The 18,667-nt window shown below is 37.6% G+C and overlaps 1 protein-coding gene and 1 long non-coding RNA gene across 4 annotated transcripts in view; both read right to left on the bottom strand.

The window, feature by feature from the left end:
- LOC140140933 (metabotropic glutamate receptor 1-like) overlaps nt 1-18,667 on the bottom strand; it is a 274,990-nt gene that overhangs the window by 59,437 nt on the left and 196,886 nt on the right. The gene's annotated exons all lie outside the window — the stretch shown is intronic.
- LOC140140934 (uncharacterized) lies at nt 2,921-8,206 on the bottom strand. Of its 2 annotated transcripts, XR_011857335.1 has the most exons (4): nt 8,093-8,206; nt 7,341-7,738; nt 4,557-4,625; nt 2,921-3,685 (listed from the first exon to the last, which is right to left on the bottom strand). It is a non-coding gene; the product is annotated as an uncharacterized lncRNA (long non-coding RNA). The 2 variants fall into 2 exon arrangements; XR_011857336.1 differs by lacking the exon at nt 7,341-7,738.

The raw sequence follows: 18,667 nt of genomic DNA, 5'->3' as shown, positions 1-18,667 counted from the left end.
TTTTTGTGAATCACCCTAATGTATACCAGCAACAAACTAAACTAGAGCGGTTACTGCACCATAGCTGAACCATGGACCTTTGGCAGTATATACAAGTTTATTAATCTATTTAATACACGAGAAGAAAAAAACCACATGATTTTTCCTTTTTTATATAACAAATTATCACTAAAAATGTTGGAAAAAGAACCAAATATAAATGCATCAACCCGCCCGAAAAATGAATCAATCCTACGCGAACGCGAGCGAAACACTGCGCGTAGTACGCGGAGTGCACAATATACACAATCAATGCATGTTTCGTACTTTTCTAACAGCTTTTCTGATTGGCTGCTTTGATATATAGGAGTGTATGAATTACTTTTAATACCCACTCCAGTTGTGGAACATTACAGATTTATAAGTCATATACAGGGAGAGTATGGATTTCAAAATAATTAACACTATAATTGAAGACCGAATTAAAAAAGACTGGTTTGCATCCCACTTCAGGGCAAAGGCGAGGTATGATTGGTTGCGGACCTGCACAGTACAAACTCGGTCTTGTTGACAGGATGTCAAACTAGTCTTTTTAAATCGGTCTTCAAATATAGTCAATTCCACTTCAAGAACATGCTCCCACTGTGGAAGATTTTTAAAATCTTGGTTAAAATGGATATGATTGGTTAAAATGACACATGCACCGGGGGACACTCAACTTAGAAGTGATGTTCTAATCTAAACTATATCAATATAACTGAATAAATGTTGCAAGTCAATGCATTAGTAAACAGGTTTCTTGTAGTTATTTTATGTAGAAAGTGAACTTATACAAAGCCTATGCAACTGTTATAACGCCTGTAGCTTCAGAACTAATAATCGTGTTCACAATGATTTGACATAAAGAATGATGGTTTGTTTACGTGTATTTTGATACACATACATCCAATCATGTCAATCAGTATTGGCAACAGCCAAGAAGTGTTTTTTTAAAGAAAAATGCCCACAAGTTACAGTCGATTGTTTCAATTTGAAATCACTGTGAAGACAACGACAGGGTTTTACATGCCACAATATGCTTGCATAATAACCATTGATCGCTGTAAAGTGCAACTTTTAAATTGGGTATTTTTCTTTAAAAATCATAAGTACTATCTTGCTATAGTCATAAATAAACTATCAAACTTTAAAAATCATTCGATCTTGTTGAAAGGTACATCAAATTGTCCGGGAGGGGGATCATAATTATTGCACAGCCCATACTGCTATGTTATCAAAAAAATCTAGAGTACACTAAATGTAATGCAAAGTTTCAAATCATAAGTACATTTTGGTAATCATTTTATTTATTGCGTAAACTTTCACCATAAACCTTCACTAACTAGCAACATTTTGAGTTTTGGATGTTAATACACTTAGTCGTACTTGTAGTGATTAGTAGCCTTGGCGTGTGGATCTGGGAGTACATACAGTATAGTACAGCTGCTTAGCTAAAGCACTGAAAAATGTTCCACATTAAATATAGAGTACAGAGCGCTAGCACGACACGACGCTAGTCCGAATCTGAAATACACTGTACCCGTCCATCATGCTGCTAGTCCGAATCTGAAACACTTTTTCAGTCCGACTTGCCGCTACCGCTAGTCCGAGTCTGGAAAACACTCCTTCATTCCGACACTGCGCTAGTCCGACTACACAAATTCCCTATAGGTCCGAAACTGAAACCATTGGGCTAGTGTGAAACTGAAAAACACTGCGCTAGTCCGAATCTGAAGATTATGACTAGCGCAGTGTTTTTCGGATTCAGACTTGTGCTGTGGTTCACAGTTGTGGACTAGTGCTATGGTTTTCAGTTTTGGACTAGCATGGTGTCGGACTGTTGCAGCGGTTTTTATTTTCAGACATATGCACCCTTAAGTACATGGAATTTGTGTAGTCGGGCTAGTGTCGTGTCGGACTGAGTGGTGCACCCCGAAGTACAAGGTCCAATGTTGATTTTACATGTAAGACGTGGAACTATTTTGATTTGACCCTTGGTGTCCTCCAGAGGTCACAAAAGGTCATACAGTGGTAATTAATAAAAATTGCTGATTTTATTGACAGATATTCCAAATTACTCATCTGATCACAAGGATTAAAAAATTACCTATCGTAACATAGCATATCCTACAAAAACAACATTTTATAGGCAAAATATCACATTTTTGGTTGTAGGGGTAAAAATTTCAACTGACTCTGATTTTAGCAAAAATGGTGTCAAATTGCTCATCTTGACATAAATATCAAAAAATGATATAGAACTTGCCTTCTTAACTGTTTACTTGTTATGTGCAATGGAAGTCAAAGATCAACAATGGCTTAAGGCCATCCAATGGCATTTGACCTCTATTTCAGTATGTGAACACATTTATAGGCAAAACTATTCTTTTTCTGATTTGGGTCATCTACACAAACAATTTGCCACCATGTTTTTCAAAATTGGAGCAAGTTGAAATTTTACCCCTGCACGACCTAATATAAAAAAAGTGACATTTTACCTGTATATGTGTTTTTTGTACGATAACTCCATAACGATAGGTCATAGATATCACAAACTTTATCTTGTTTCAATCCTTGTAATCAGGAGTAATTTGGTATGTCTCTTTTCGGAGCATTGTCAATTTTTAACCCCTGTATTACCTTTTTGTGGTCACCAGGGGTCAAATCCAAAATGGTTCCACATCTTAAAATCAACATCGGACCTTGTACTTCATGATTGTGGATTTGCCATGTTTCAATGGCTCCCTGTTTGGGAGCTTAGCAGCTGTACTTGAGGAATTTAGCTAAAGCTACCATCTAAAGTCTGGTGTAATATGAGGATAGGCATGTCCAATATTTTGTCTTGGTGGCAGTGGCGGCACTGCAGGGGGGCAAGGGGTCATTTGCCCCCCAGTTTCCCCACCACTTTTGAGACAAAAACCTCAAATCACACACATTTCAACTTTCTGTGGCAATTTTGTGCAAAATCTGTTGATTTTGCCCCTCCTGAAATTTACTTTGCCCCCCACCCCCATGAAAATGAACAAACATTCCTGGTGCCGCCACTGCTTGGTGGATACTGCAGATGTATATTGGACCTGCCTATCCTCTATTTTACAAGGGTCTCAAATATGTTAGTGAGTAGTGACCAGTCTATTTTATGACACCTCCTGACCTTCACATCATCTTGATGTAGCCTCTATGGGTGATCTGCTTTTCCAATTTTATATATACAAACAAAAAAAATTAAAGGAAAACAGATGAAGCCAGGCAGGATGGTTGAGGAGGTACCATGACCAGGTTTAAACATCTGCAAGAATATTATAATTATTATAAAATATTCCACCCAGCTTTTTGAATGTAACCATGGACTATTGTTATTATTGCACTTACCTGGTGTATTCATACATTACAATATTGTAAAATTTATAACATTTGTAGGTTATTAGTCCATCTTAAAGTCAGATAAAATGCCATTTACTTCCTAATTTAGAGATTCATCAAATCCTTACTGATTTTTGTTGAAAGATTGTGCTTTAACCAAAACCAATTTATAGTGTCATTAAAGAATTTTGTAGCAAACATGTAGTACTAGTAGATTGCATTTATCAACAAGAAAGAATATGCTCAGTCTCTTGAGTCACAAATTGTGTTGCTTTTCCTGAAACCATGGTGGCTGTACATTTCCCTGTAAAACAGAAAGAAATAATAAGAATATATTAAAAAGTGAATTAAACAGAAAACATTTTGATATTTTTAAAAATAGGTCTCAGCTAAGCTATTGCATGCAATTTGCATGGATGAAATCTAACAACACAAATTTCATGCGATGAATTAACTTCATGAAATTACCATGTGAAGTTTTTCTCACCCTTCACTTAACTTTGCTGTGAGACTTCTTAAAATATAACCGTTAAAAAGTGAGCTGTTGTAAACTGCTTATCCACAAAAATAGCCTGTTAAGTAAAATTTCAAAGTTTTAGGGGGCTGAGCTTTTGATCCTAGCAGGATCTTTATCAAAGGCAGAGATAAAGATCCTGCTAGGATCGAAAGCTCAGGCCCCTAAAACTTTAAAATATAACCGATCAGTTCACTGAAGTCTCTTACCTTTAAAAGATCCCAATTTATTTTAATTAAGTATTGGCATAGCCAGGAGAGACAGAGTGCCCCCTCCCAAACCTTTTCAGGTATAAAATGGGGACAGCGAAGAGTAAAGTGTAAAATGTGACACAAATTTACAAATGGGGATGAAATTTGTCTTGCCCTCCCCCCGCACAATGGGACACAAAATAGACAAATGGGTGAATATTTGGTTTTGCCCCTTCACACTACAAAACTAGCTTTACCACTTACAAGAAGAAAGTTTGTTCTAGGATTTATTAAATGAATCTGATACTGAAAAGAAATTATAATTTTACAAGAGATTTTAATCCCAATTTTCTAACATTATTCATATTCTTGATTTCATCATTTGTACACATATAATAATAATAATGTTCTGAATTCTCGATTGTTGTCTCCATGGGTAAGTTGCTGTTGGCATTCATGGATCTACTTACCATCCACTGTGTCTTCACAGATTCTTCATAGAAATCAAATCAATCCAAAACACATTGATATTCCATCATCTGCAAACAATACAAGCATATGATCAGTTAATAATTACGAAATCATTTAGCGAACTGAAAGTACCGTACCATTTCACCCTGACATGTCAATGACATCAGTTCATCTATAAATTTGAATTTTGATGCAATCGCACAGGAGGGAGGGGGAGGGTTTTCTTTCAATGTAAAATTAGCATTGTCAGTAGTTTTCAGTCTTGAGGAAACGATGAGGCCTTTTTTTTCAATTTATGTGAAATTCTGAGGATAAACCCCTAGAGTACCACAAAATCCTTGTTCGCTAATAAACTTATTTATATGTAAGAAGATTTCATAAATCATTCCGAAGTCTAAAATAATTTGAAAAATCTATTTAAAAAAATCGGACAAATCCCAGAAATTGGGGTAGGGGACGAGAACCAATTTTATACGGCCTTAAGGCCAATTCCTCCGTTACGGACTTTACAGATACATGCAACTTTTAGTAAATAGCACACATGTTTGCTGTTAGGGTAACACTTTATTTCTTAGTATGCTACACTCTAATGTTCAATACAATGAAGCAGTTTTGTTTTGACTTTCTTAGTTAATTAGCTACATGAATTAGAAACGAGCGTTATGGACGTTACGTGAAAGTGCCTGCTTTTTTGACAGATGGTACATATCCTTAAATCTCCATTCAGTTCTGTGTTTTATTTTTTTCTGATTACTATATTGAGCAAGCCCTGACTCCATTCTATGTAAATATGAAAAGCAAGTTTGAAATTAATACTCCTGTATCGTCCTACACTGTTGATTTAGTGTTACGGACGTTACATTTTATCTCAAATGTAACGTCCCTAATGTTTAACATAATGAAAAAAAAAAAACTGTCAAGGTGCTTCCTCAGATTTTTTTCTTTAATATCTTGAAGTACAGTAGGTCTGACATCAATCTATGGAGGCATGATTAGCACGTTTGAAACTAATAATAATGTTCCAAAATTTTGTTACGGACGTTACAAAAGGCACTTTTGGCATGGAATTGGCCACATGCTATTTATTCTGCATTTTGACAGCTTGGGACTCTAAACTCGCCATGCATATATCGGTCGGTGTTTATTTTGATGAGCAAATTCAAACTCAAATGATGCGAAGGCCGAAGCTAGTCGTCTCAAGCAAACTAAGTTCACATCAGGCCAATTCCACCGTTACGGACGTTACAGATACATGCAACTGGCAACTTTTAAGTGAATAGCACACATGTTTGCTGTTAGGATAACACTTTAATTCTTAGTATGCTACTAGTACACACTCTAATGTTCAATATAATGAAGCAATTTTGTTTTGGCTTTCTTAGTTAATTAGCTACAGAAATTAGAAACGAGCGTTACGGACGTTACGCGAAAGTGCCTGCCTTTTTGACAGATGGTACATATCCTTAAATCTCCATTCAGTTCTGTGTTTTATTTTTTTTTACTCCATTCTATGTATAAACATGAAAAGCAAGTTTGAAATTAATACTCCTGTATCGTCCTACACTGTTGATAGAGTGTTACGGACGTTACATTTTATCTCAAATGTAACGTCCGTAACGTTTTACATTAAAAAAAAAAAAAACTGTCAAGGTGCTTCCTCAGATTTTTTTCTTTACTATCTTGAAGTAGGTCTGACATCAATCTATGGAGGCATGATTAGCAAGTTTGAAATAAATGCTCCTGTTTTGAGCAATAATGTTCCAAAATTTGTTACGGACGTTACAAAAGGCACTTTTGGCATGGAATTGGCCATCACAGAATTAGAGAAGGAGAACCAGGACCCCCTATTATACCGCCACATATAATCGCGTCGTCAGCTATGGGGAGAAAAATTGGGGGTATTCGCCCAGACAAACAAGTACGGTGCGGTACCTAGACCTGTGACTTTGGTTCACGTAGTGAAGCCGACACTGCTTAGCAACGACTTTGACAAGTACGCATACCTGGTTGCAAGCAAGCAGATATGTTCGCGGCAACGGAACATGTTGCATTTGACGCGAGTGATATATGCAACAATCACGCAAATGAGCGCGTCTTTCTCTCCAGATATGAACGCTTATTTCTCCGCATCCGACCACCTTGGTTACGTGGCTTCACCTACTGCCATTAGGGATGGGCAGTCATAGGTCTTGGTGGTATGTCTATGGGTATTCGGGTCCTTGCAGACCATGCGCGGAGATGAATGAAAACAATTTTGCATCTCATCTAAAGCGTCTTGGTACTCACGTGCCGGTCGCATCAAGTGCGTTTCTCAAATGCACCTATCATCCATATCGCGCTTGCATGACAACGAATGCCTCGAGCGCATTACGAGGGAAACCGAATACCGGGACCGAATACCCCCAATTTTTGCTCTGTCTGTATAAAGAGGGCGATCGAGTCCCGATTCTCCTCCTCTAAAATGTCTGTGGTTCACATTGAAAGTATTGACCTATGGCTATACGCGTTCAAAAAACATAAACGCAAGCACAGTTTGAAATGAAACACAGCGGAAGACACAGAAACTCTAAAACAAGCATAATGTCAACGCACTACATGCAGGAAAGGAACTCAAGCGACTAAGATAATCTAATTGCGCACTTTGATAAAGTACTTTTGTACGAAACGTCAGTGAATTATTTTATATTACATACATCGTTGAACAACACCTTTTTGTTCAGTTTCTTTACAATTTTTACCATGCGATGTAACGTGGGACTCTTAACATTTTAATTGCGCACTACCTATTTCCTCTGCGCGTGATTCCAAATCTGGTGCATCATTGCGGTCGCGGAGTAACATCAAAAAAGAAGAAGACGTGTCACGCTGGTAGGCGCAGACCAGCGTCCTTGGCTTGGAAGGACACGCAAAGCTCCGCGTATGTCACTCATTAACAGGGCGCTCGTGTCAATCTGAGCAAGGGAGTGCTATTCATGCGTTCTTCTTTGAAACCCAGTATAGTAGTACATGTAGTAATATATAGGCTTTCTTGGCCAGGACGGTTATTCAGCGTCCGAGGTGCTCTGACGATAACACTCCGATCGCCAGGCAATCTACGTTTGTAAGTAGGCCAGTGGGACAACGAAACCGCTACGTGAACGAGCTAGGCCCAGGCCAGGCCCTGGTGCTGGGTTGTCATTACCTGAACAAATAAAACAAAAACGTACGGTAAACTGTAGGCCAAAATATAGGCTTATTCATTTAATACTCGGCTGTGAAGACACTAAAAAAGACATGATATTCATAAGCTTTACAAGGGATTCTTGTGCATGCACAGAAACCGTATTATTGCCATTTAGGCCTACATTGCATACACCGGTATGTATTGTACGGTGCCTCCACAGACGCCGATTTACTGCCTTAAAATTTCATGTTTTCTGACATTTTCATGGGCAGACAAAAGCAAGTAGGCAAAATAATGTCATTTACTTTTAGAAAAAATAAACAAAATACACAAACCATACATTTGAAGCATGATTTGAGGCAATTTACTCACCAATTTCACTCACTTCCGGCTCTTCTGTGAAAAACCGGCCATCTTGTTTTGCAGAAACCTGAATCTCGCCCGAATTTAGTCATTTTCAAGTAAGTCCAGACTGGATATTATAATTATGAGATATGACACCTCGTACAATCACTTCCCTGTAACAATTAACGTGCAAACGGCCTATACCGATGTGAGGACGGTGCAAGAGGCACATATACCTAGTCTCGAGCGCGGGCCAGACTGTATCAGGACGAGTGTCAGGACCACGTAATTAACTGGTTGTGTAGGAGACTACGCACGAGAGTCACATTTGAGTGTCGCAGGCGGGTAAAGTCTTTATAATAGTACGCGTAATCACTAACAATGCGTACGTAGGCTTCTCTAGGTGGCAGCAAAATTTTTCTGCTTCAAATGCGCGGGGACCCCTGTGTAAAAATGGCACTTTTTTAGCACAGGGCTGTTTGCGCAACAAATTCTTCTGTATTGCGCTGGTATAGGAGTTGCAAGGGCCTGGTTTTCTTGACTAGCTCGAAACATGAAAAGATCCCTCTCGTATTTCAAACTGCGCAGGACTTGGACAACGCTCGACTAAATTCTTACGATTGTTGTTTGAGCAAATTTTGTAACCTATACAGACATGTAGTTTTACCAGTTCCCGGAATACCTCCGTGGTTTACTTTACACTATAATATTACGTTGAGCTTTATAGATTATTCAACTACAAGCGACCAGCGATTCCTTTTTTTATAAGATGATAATCTTTGTGGTCATGATTGCTGATAGATCCATCTTTATGGTCAATGATTGATTGCTTAATAGCGACACAAATATAGGAAACAGAAAGGAGGTAGCGAACCTTTCGCGTGGAATTATTGGGATATCATTAACATTATTCAGTAACACTGGTATGTCAAATGTCGATAATGAAGAACTCAGTCTTTGAACTACAGTAATACCAGTACTTTTGAATATATTTGATACAAATTCTGAGCAAATGCTGTTAAATGGGGTTATTGAACTATGTCCATAGCAATGAGACCATTTTGACTAATAGCCCACACGGTTTGTTCTTCCTTTAACAAAATGATACTTGCTCCCACAAAACTTGTACAAAATCGCTTGAGCTCTATTACAGATAATGGCGAAAAATGCCACATTGAAATGTTTCGACGTTGTCCTAGGTTAACGGGAGCAGGTCTCAGAATATGTGTGTCCAGGAGTAATTAGCAGTGTATTGCTTCAAGAAATCCATGAGGAATTCCCACTGACGCACGCTGCTTTAATGGCCAAAGTAAGCAGCTCTGACTTCTAAGTAAAATACTATTTTAACATATTTGTCTCTCAGATATAAATGCAGTATCTTCAATTATGTTTACTTCCAAATACTGCAGTTTGATTTGAGAAATGACTTTAAGAAGCACCTGTCTGACAAAGTAACCAAAAAACACCAAAAAAACCTCAAAAACAAATACCAGTATATCGACTAATCAGTGCCAGAAGTGGGTAAGGTCAATAGCTGCCCTGAGAACAATTGGCAATTTGCACACAGTACGAGTTGTACTCATATACACATGGCAGCTACACACTTACCCACTTCTTGCACTGAGCAGTCGATATGTTTTATTATTTGTTCACAGATACCGGGTAACAACTTGGGAATGCATATTTAGGTAATCAGTGAGTGTCGTCTGCTCACTTTTAGAATATGAGAAACAAAGTAAAAATAGACACACTAGGGAAACGGAATACATGAAAAGCTCTTTGTCCCATTTGTTATTTCGGCTAATAATGTCGAGAAAAAAGGCGTACTTCATTTGTTCGTACAACATGTACAATAATAAAATATATGTGTTTGAGGATTTTTATTTATCTATCAGTATGTTTCGTATAACTCGTATCTGTGAGAAAAATGCCTAATAGATGACATTATTTCCCGCCCAATTTGCCTAAATTAATGTCCTGTGTGAAACTTCATCAGCAGTAGGCCCCTACCACAGTAGAAGGCTGCAGTTCTTGTAATTTTAAGTGACCATCCCATGCATTATCGTGGGATACATATTCAAAGAAATAAAATTCTATATTTATTTAACATGTGAGCAGCCAAAAGCAACACAATATGGTACTGCCAAAATTATTTGAAAATTAGTTTACTATGTTCAATGTGTTTTGGTAACAACTTCCTACACATCCCGATAGACATAAATGTTTAGAAAAGCTGTACCACCCGGAACAGGCCCGAACCATCAACAAGATAGGAACATATTTGGCGAGGTGATTATATTGCTTGGGCATGGACCACGGCCATCTAGACGTATATCTGTGCACATAACACCCGCCGTTTTTAAAATAAACGCTACCGCATATCAAAGTAAATTCATTTCCCTCGATTGCCAATTCGTCAGCTTCCAGGCCAAACATAAGTGTTTACATCAACTATGTATCTCGTATTGGGATATATGTGCGTACGGTATATCACTACCAGGTCCTCCGGGCTTCCCACTTTCACCCTATGATTCCCAGTTTCTATATCCACTTAGCTGATCTACATTGCACAACTCAACATCTTATAGCCTGACATCTATGCTTTTTATTATAAGCAAATTTACTTCATAAAAATTGGCTGTAACTTGCAACATTACGCTCAGGGGACATCTTGCAGTAGTGGGGCTCTCGTACAAAACGCACGCTTTAAGCTTAAAACCCCCTGGGTACATGTTGGTGTGAATAGACTCTTTTCAGAATGAATGTAACCAATGCGGAGGTTTACAAGCATTTATTGTATAGAATATTTAAAGAGCTGTTGCTAGATATTGAATCAGTTCCTGGGGAATCCGGTGACCTTTTTCAACACCTTTTCTAAACACTTATGTCTGTCGGGATATGTAGGGAATTGTTACCAAGTTGGCTGCCATCTGTAGAAAACTAAGTAGTATGTGCCAGCATCTGTGACTCATCAAAATGCAATATATATTCAAGTTTACTTGAAATTACCGAAGTGTTTTGTCAAACTATAGAATTAACATAACATAACGAACACAGCCAGACAAACAAAGTTATTAAAACATCAACCCGTGCATTGATTTAGCCAAATTATTGGACAATTACTTCAATATGTTCAATGTGTTAGGCAGAAGTCATTGATTATTAGAATTTAGTAATGTTTGCCGTCCTAAATACACTGTAGAATTATTCGATGTATAATATATATTGGCAAATTAGGAATAATATGGTGTTTAAATCATTAATGCTGTGTCAATGTGACTTTGTGGTATAGCTGAATAGAATAGAATTTCATTGCCCTTAATGATTTGTGAAAAACATCATGCCCGTCAACAAAGATAGAAACATGTTTGGCGAGGTGGTTATATTGCTTGGGTACGACCACGGCCCACGACCACCTAACACCAGCCGTTATTAATATACACCCTACCGCATATCATTTTCCTCGATTGTCAATGTGCCAGCTTCCAGGCCAAACATAAGTGTTGACATCAACTATGTACCTCTTATTGGGATATATGTGCGCATACAACCACCAGGTCCTTCGGGCTTTCCACTTTCACCCTATGATTCCCAGTTTCTATACCCGCTTAGCTGATCTACATTGCATAACTAACTCAACATCTTATAGCCTGACATCTATGTTTTTTATTATAAGCAAATTCACTTCATACAATTGGCTTCAACTCGCAAACTTACGCTCAGGGGACATCTTGCAGTAGTGGGGCTCTTGTACAAATGGAAAATTACTTTAATATGTTCAATGTGTCAGGCAGGAGTCATTGATTATTGGAATTTAATCATGTTTGCCGTCTCAAATCCACTGTAGAATTATTCGTTGGATAATATAATATGGGCAAATGAAAAATAATACCGCGACATAATCATACATGTTGTGTGCAACCGACCTGTCGATATTACTTTATAAGTCAAGATTAATAGGTAAATTTTCACGAGAAAATGTTCTGGACATGTGACCAATGTGTATCAATGTGAGTGTAACCTCGAGCCTGATCCCTGACCCCGGAGGTGACCTCGCTATTCAAGTTTTAGTCAGTTTGAATTGGAATAGTATTTTTGGCAGCCGTTTCGATAGACATTTGTGCATAGCAAAATGATTGAATATTATGTAATCTTAATTTCTTCACAATATCATCAAAACGTAATTTCAAAAATATTTACCTACGAAAAAAATCTTTATATACGTCTCGGAAACTCTAGCCATAATATTATAAACTTGCGACAAGTAACTTATTTTGCATCCAAGGAGGAACCACCCGCTGTGCTCAGGGTCACATTCCATAATGCTAATATATCTGCGCCAATGGGTGTCACGTGTCCAGAAAATGTACCCGTGAAAATGTACCCATTAATCTAAATTGCTTATGGTATAGCTGATTAGAAAGGAATAGATGAGTTTGCATTATCGGAACAGCCCCTCTTGTCATCTGCATTCCCAAGTAAAAATACAGTATCTATGAACAAATACCGAAATGGATACTTCCTTTTTTTGGAAATCTTCCCACAAACAAAAATGGCAACAAATAGCTTATATTCTTTTGAATGAGGAAGGTAGACCATGTCTTGATACCTAACAAAGTGCCACAAGCAGAACATTATAGCGCTGATATGAATAAGAAAACTATTATACTAGAAATTTCAAGTGAATGAATACAGCTTTTCAACAGCTGTACGCGATCCAACTGCGATCATGATTCGCGTATTTTAAGCTACAACGCGAACGCACTGCCTTGGATACAATAAGTAAAATACTGACGAATCACGAGTGCGTTGGCATGGTTGGATTTACGTCCGCGTTACGCACACACAGTCGCACGTGATGGTGTACATCGCGATGTGTTCACGAAAAATCGTCATGCTATGTCAGGCTATGTTCATTTAATTGAAATTGTTAGTAGCTTTGCTGTGAATATGCAGCAGCTATTGCAAAATACCACATTCTTACACAAACCTCTACGTTTAATATGCCAAATATGACACTTAACACATTGCTGTTTTACACCTAAGTGCCACAAGCAAAATTTTTATAGCGCTGACAAATACGAGCACTGAACACTAAGAAGAAAATGCACACTAAATCCATCAAGTATATCAAGCGGGATTTTGTATGGTTTTACCACATTGTTGAATTACAATCTTAATTTATTGGGGCATTATTTTTTCACAAATGTATGTTGAGGTATTTTGCATCAGATTATTGAGGACACCTGGGCTTATTTACGTTCTTATTATTTATGTTCTTTTCCGCTTTTTATTCATACAAATTCATACACGGGAAACTGAGAGTAAAAGTAAGCGCGGTATATACCTTATAACCCCAGAGTAATCCACGGCAAATCAAGACTGCCTCCGAGGGATTTAGCTTTTTATAACGGTATCCTATTCCGTCATAGATTTCTGCAACAATTGAAAAACATCCAGATTGTTTCGTCGTTTTTTATATATCTCTAGGCATTTTGTGCAAATACCCACATGCTTTTCATATTTCTTTCATATTTCATTCTTTGATATTTCTTCTTGAGAGGGTGAATGAAAGACAAATAATGAGAAGTTGCAAATACGTTGATGTGGATCGCTTACAGCATTTGGGACGGTATACTATTTCACAGTTACTGATCTAAACATGTATATATTTTTCGGTAGACCACTTAAGGGGACTCGATCTTTTGTGCGTAATTATAGAGGGCCAGGATTCATGATCATTAAAAAATTATTTGAAGAAGTCAAAGAGCCCTAGGAATAAAAACTGTAGTGTAATTCACGCCAGATACAATTTCTTTATACGACTAAAATTAATTTTTATAAAAAAAAAAAAAACAAACGTTTTATATCAATTTTAAATTTAGCCTGAATCCGTAAATATGGTACCTCTCGCCCTTTTTTTAGGTCAAGGCTATTTTTACCATTATGCAGCGAGCCATTGTTGCAGGTATTTCACATACATGTACAAAACATTCTAGAGAAAGCATGAGGACATATAGTGTTGAAATATCTTTTGTTGATTTCGAATAATAATGTCATGAAGTCGTAAATTTTAAGGTCAAATTCCTAAAATCAAAACAAAACATTGCGACGCAGATAATTCACGACTAACGCAATTTCATCATCACATCAGTGTCTTTATTATTTGTTTCAAACCTTTCCCAAACGTTCGTGCTATTTATGCAAACGGCTAATCTATCTTTACAAAACGCGTCTTTTTTAGTAAACAAAAGGCTAAAGATGGCATTATGAGATTTATCTTTTATCATTACACGCATCCGCTGGTTCGAGTCCCAACGAAGCCTGTGGAAACTTTTTTTCTTCAAAATTCATGATCGCATTCCGAAATGAGTCACTTGTCGGTAAATCATGTATCGTATCCTTAAAGTTTCAATTCAGGTGAATGTTTCGTTGGATTGCCAACGAGGAGCGATAGTTTTTGAACATATTACATTAATTTCATTGTTTTATCCATAAAAAGTGATCGTCTATTCCTCAGTGTTTGAATGACCCGATATGCTAATCTATGAAAAAATCAATAATGACAAAGCCAACAACTTGACATTCAAGTAGAGTTAATCTACGTCCGAGCTTTTATTATCATGTGATTCGAGGCTGTCGATTTTAGAAGTCATAGATAACCTGCTTGCGAAAGCAGTCGACGCTGCAGATAGCTATTTACACTATCAGAGCTCCGATCTAAGCAAGTTATTTCAATGGTTTTTTCAATGATATTGTGGCCATTTTGTTCTATATGACATTATAATAATTGTTCGATTGTTTGGGATAGTTACATAAAACATTATGTAGGCCTACAGCAAATCCCTGACAATCTTTAAAAAAAATAATATGGAAAAGAAAATCAATTGATATAATGACAAACAAACGTATCAGATTACTACTTTTGCTAACTTATGCTAATTTTGTAGAATATGGGATATTTTGAGTAAAATATGGGTAATTGTGGGTATCATATTTAACATTGCACGTGGTCTGACTGTCCATGAACGGAGAAAATTTGTTTTGATATTAGTATCACTTTTTTTTTCGTAAAATATGCTTTTTATCAGATGTGAAACTTGTCTAGACTATTCTGAAGAGCAGACAATCGATCCATTCCACTTCAACAGAGAATAAAGTTGCATCATAATAATACCCTTGCATTTTTCAGCTGAATTACATCAACAAGACTGTACTATAATAATCATTATATCGGCGTATCAGCCACGCCGTTTTCTATTGATGTACACTGTAATAGAAAAAGGTACGAAATATAAGAGTAAAACAATAGTGAATACAAACAGGATAATCCATACGTATTTTTACAGTCTGATTTGACCGTGGGCAAAATTGTTCCATGATCGATCAACCTACAGTTCTATGAAGAAACTAAGTAGTAGTAATATGTAGGAGCAATATAAATAGTAGAATAAGGTACACTACAATTTTGAATATAAAAATAGAAATCGTGTAGTTTTACCATTCCCCTCGATACCACTGTATTGTCCAGTCCCACGGAAATTCTTAAGAGCATACCTGTCAGACGTGGCTGTAATCACGAAATATTGTTTACCTTTCAAAACATATACGAAACATGTTACGGTAACACGGAGGTAAGCTCCCGTGTGATCATGCCTACTGTTAGTTACATTTCTTGTAGTTAATGTAGTTAGATGTCCTTTTCCCACGCTCACCAAGGTGGTACGGACCGGAGTACATACACACGCTTTTTGTTTTCTCTTTTTATGATCACTGGTTCATCAAAATAATTTTCCGTTTTGAAAAAGGCGATTAAAGCCAACCGAAATTCCCATATGTGTCTAGAGTTTCAGCATCACATAATAAGTACGAGTTCCTGTATTTCTCTGCTGCAAACGGTATACAGTAACCAAGTGGTTGTTGCTAGTCAGACTCAAGTGGGATTATCGAGTCGAATAAAACCTAACCCTACACTTTCCCCTAACCTATAACCTATGCAATAATCATAATCCTAAAAGCTGACCCTAACTTTATCATAACCATATTCTTAACTGTAATACTAACCCTATCTTTATCGCCAACCCTAATCCTAACATAACATGTACTAAACCCTAAACTCAGAGCCTTTTCGGAAAAATTATGACCTTTCTGACTAATGGACTGTTCCCGTTATGGTTATTTGGATTTTACATTACCACATTATATAAATAACTCACCAACTACACTAAGGCAATATGTTTTTGGTGTTATACACAACATAGGGCAAATTTGCCAAATGATGCATAGTATAAATCAAAATAAACTAATCACCATATTATATCCATCACAAATACGGTTCATTTGATTTTGGACTTTTTCATGTCCAAAAACAAAACGCAATATGAAAGACAAGATTAGAAGTAGCTATCTGTTTTATTCCGATATAAAGTATCATAGTTTCTTGATAAGGTTGAGCAACCTTTTTTCCATGTACACTGTTTATTAGAATCCTCTATTAGTATGATGACACATTCAATTTAAAAGACCAAATGCAAGACCAAGCTAAACAGACGCTAACACTGGCGGTCAAATGGTCTCATATAAAGCGCATAGTTTCATAACCTTCATTGTTAGATTAGAAGTCAAATATTATGGGAGGACGAGTTTTCGTAGTCATTACATACAAAGGTCATTGTATGAGTGTACAAGGATATTAGGGTCAAGGAACTGTGCCCTACATAGATTAGCATGTTATCAAATGTTTGGGGTCCAAGTCAAAGGAGATCCACTATACACTTGAGAAAACAAATACTTCCGTTTTACACAAACACACTCAAGAAAAAGGAGAGGCCTTGCCCATTATTTAGTACGGTATCAAAGAAGATATTCGTGTCATCCCACAATACACTGCTGGGAGCCTTTTGTACCAGCTGAGCCAACACTGATTTCTGCCTGTTCCCATTTAGAAACCCGCTGCATTGCTTATTACTGGAGCTCTTAGGTACTTGTTTGAAAATATGATGTGCGTAACGGAGAATATCCTATAACATCGAGTCATGAAATTCGGGACACGAACTAGACATTAGGATCCACAACATGCTCATCTATCAGGGCACATTTCTTTAACCCCAGTGCATTTGCACATTCATTGAATGACCTTTAAAAAGTTTGGGTACAAAAACTCATACTCTGCAATTTGAGGTCAAATTTTGCACTCTGATTGCTTAATTGAGGTTGTTGAACTATGGCATTGGGATGAGGCTATAGTGAGAGCCAGTCACATTTACTCTCCTCATACTTGCTTCCCTGCTGGGTAACCTAACAACAGAAAATCCCGAGGCGTTTGATCCTAATGATTAAGGTCACATTTAACAATTAACTATGTTCAGCCCGTAATGAATTGTGGGATGCTGTGAAAATCGTCTTTGGTTCGGTATCATTACCACTAAGTTGATTAAGCCTCTGGCCTCTGACTACAAAATACAAAGTACTACTAACGCTGATCAACATTGACGTGCTGGATACGCTCCCTTCTACCCTACGGGTGGTGCGGTATTAACAAAATACTAGAAACTATACGCATTAATAATTTACAATGCCTGGTGTACACGTTATGACTAATTTACACAGCCGTGGGGGGAGCACGGTGGCCTAGCGGAACGGGCGCTGACTCATAATCGGAAGGTTGAGGGTTCGAGCCCCGGTGACGCCATCGTGTTGTCCCCTTGAGTAAGGCACTTTATCTCGATTACTCCTCTCCACCCAGATGTTTAAATGGGTACCGACATTCTTAAATGCTGGGAAGGTAACAGATTCGCTGTAGAGGAGGTGTAGCGATCCCCTATAGCAACATTACAGGGAGGAGTCGGGCCCAATCGCCAATGGAAGAGAGATGGGCACTCCGATCACTGTTTATACAGGATCGTCTCCTTTACCTTTACCTACACAGCCAATAAGTTGTGCAGGCACAAACGTAGCTCGAAACATGAAAAGATCCCCTTGCAGTAAGTTCATCAGGATTGTTAGACTTGAATAATATATTCAAGTCTTCCGATCAGAAGGCGAAACTTGAGTAAATTATTAGACTTGAAAAACAAAATGTACCATAGTATGAAGAGGCCCTCTCATAATATTGAAACTGCGCTGGCCTTCGACAGCGCACGACTTACTGCTTACGACTGTTGGTTTAGCAAATTTGACAATTTGCACAGACATGTAGTTTTACCAGTTCCCGGAATACCTCAGTGGTTTACTTCACACAGTGCATGCTTACGCTGAATTTTGATATTCGACCTTAAAGGACGAGCAGTTCCTATAATTTGTCTACTTTCTTTGACATGCAAAATATAGACCAGGCAGGTCCACTATATCACTCTTAACATGGGTCTACTTTTCGGAGTAGCCTACCAATTCTCGCCGATTATGAGCGGATCAAACTATATATCGCTGGAAATGAGACCATTTTAGCTCCTGGTGAGTGATTCGTACGCACTGTCTGTTCTTCCTTAAACAAAATGATACTTGTCTCCGCAAAAATTGCACAAAGTCGCCTGAGCTCTTTTGCAGATAATGGGAACAAATTCAACAGTGAAATGATCCGACTTTATCCTGGTTTAGCAGGAG

Source organism: Amphiura filiformis, chromosome 19 (genome assembly GCF_039555335.1).
Source record: "Amphiura filiformis chromosome 19, Afil_fr2py, whole genome shotgun sequence".
NCBI lineage: Eukaryota > Metazoa > Echinodermata > Ophiuroidea > Amphilepidida > Amphiuridae > Amphiura > Amphiura filiformis.
The sequence above is the reverse complement of the archived record's forward strand: the minus strand, read 5'-3'. Positions and strand labels throughout refer to the sequence as shown.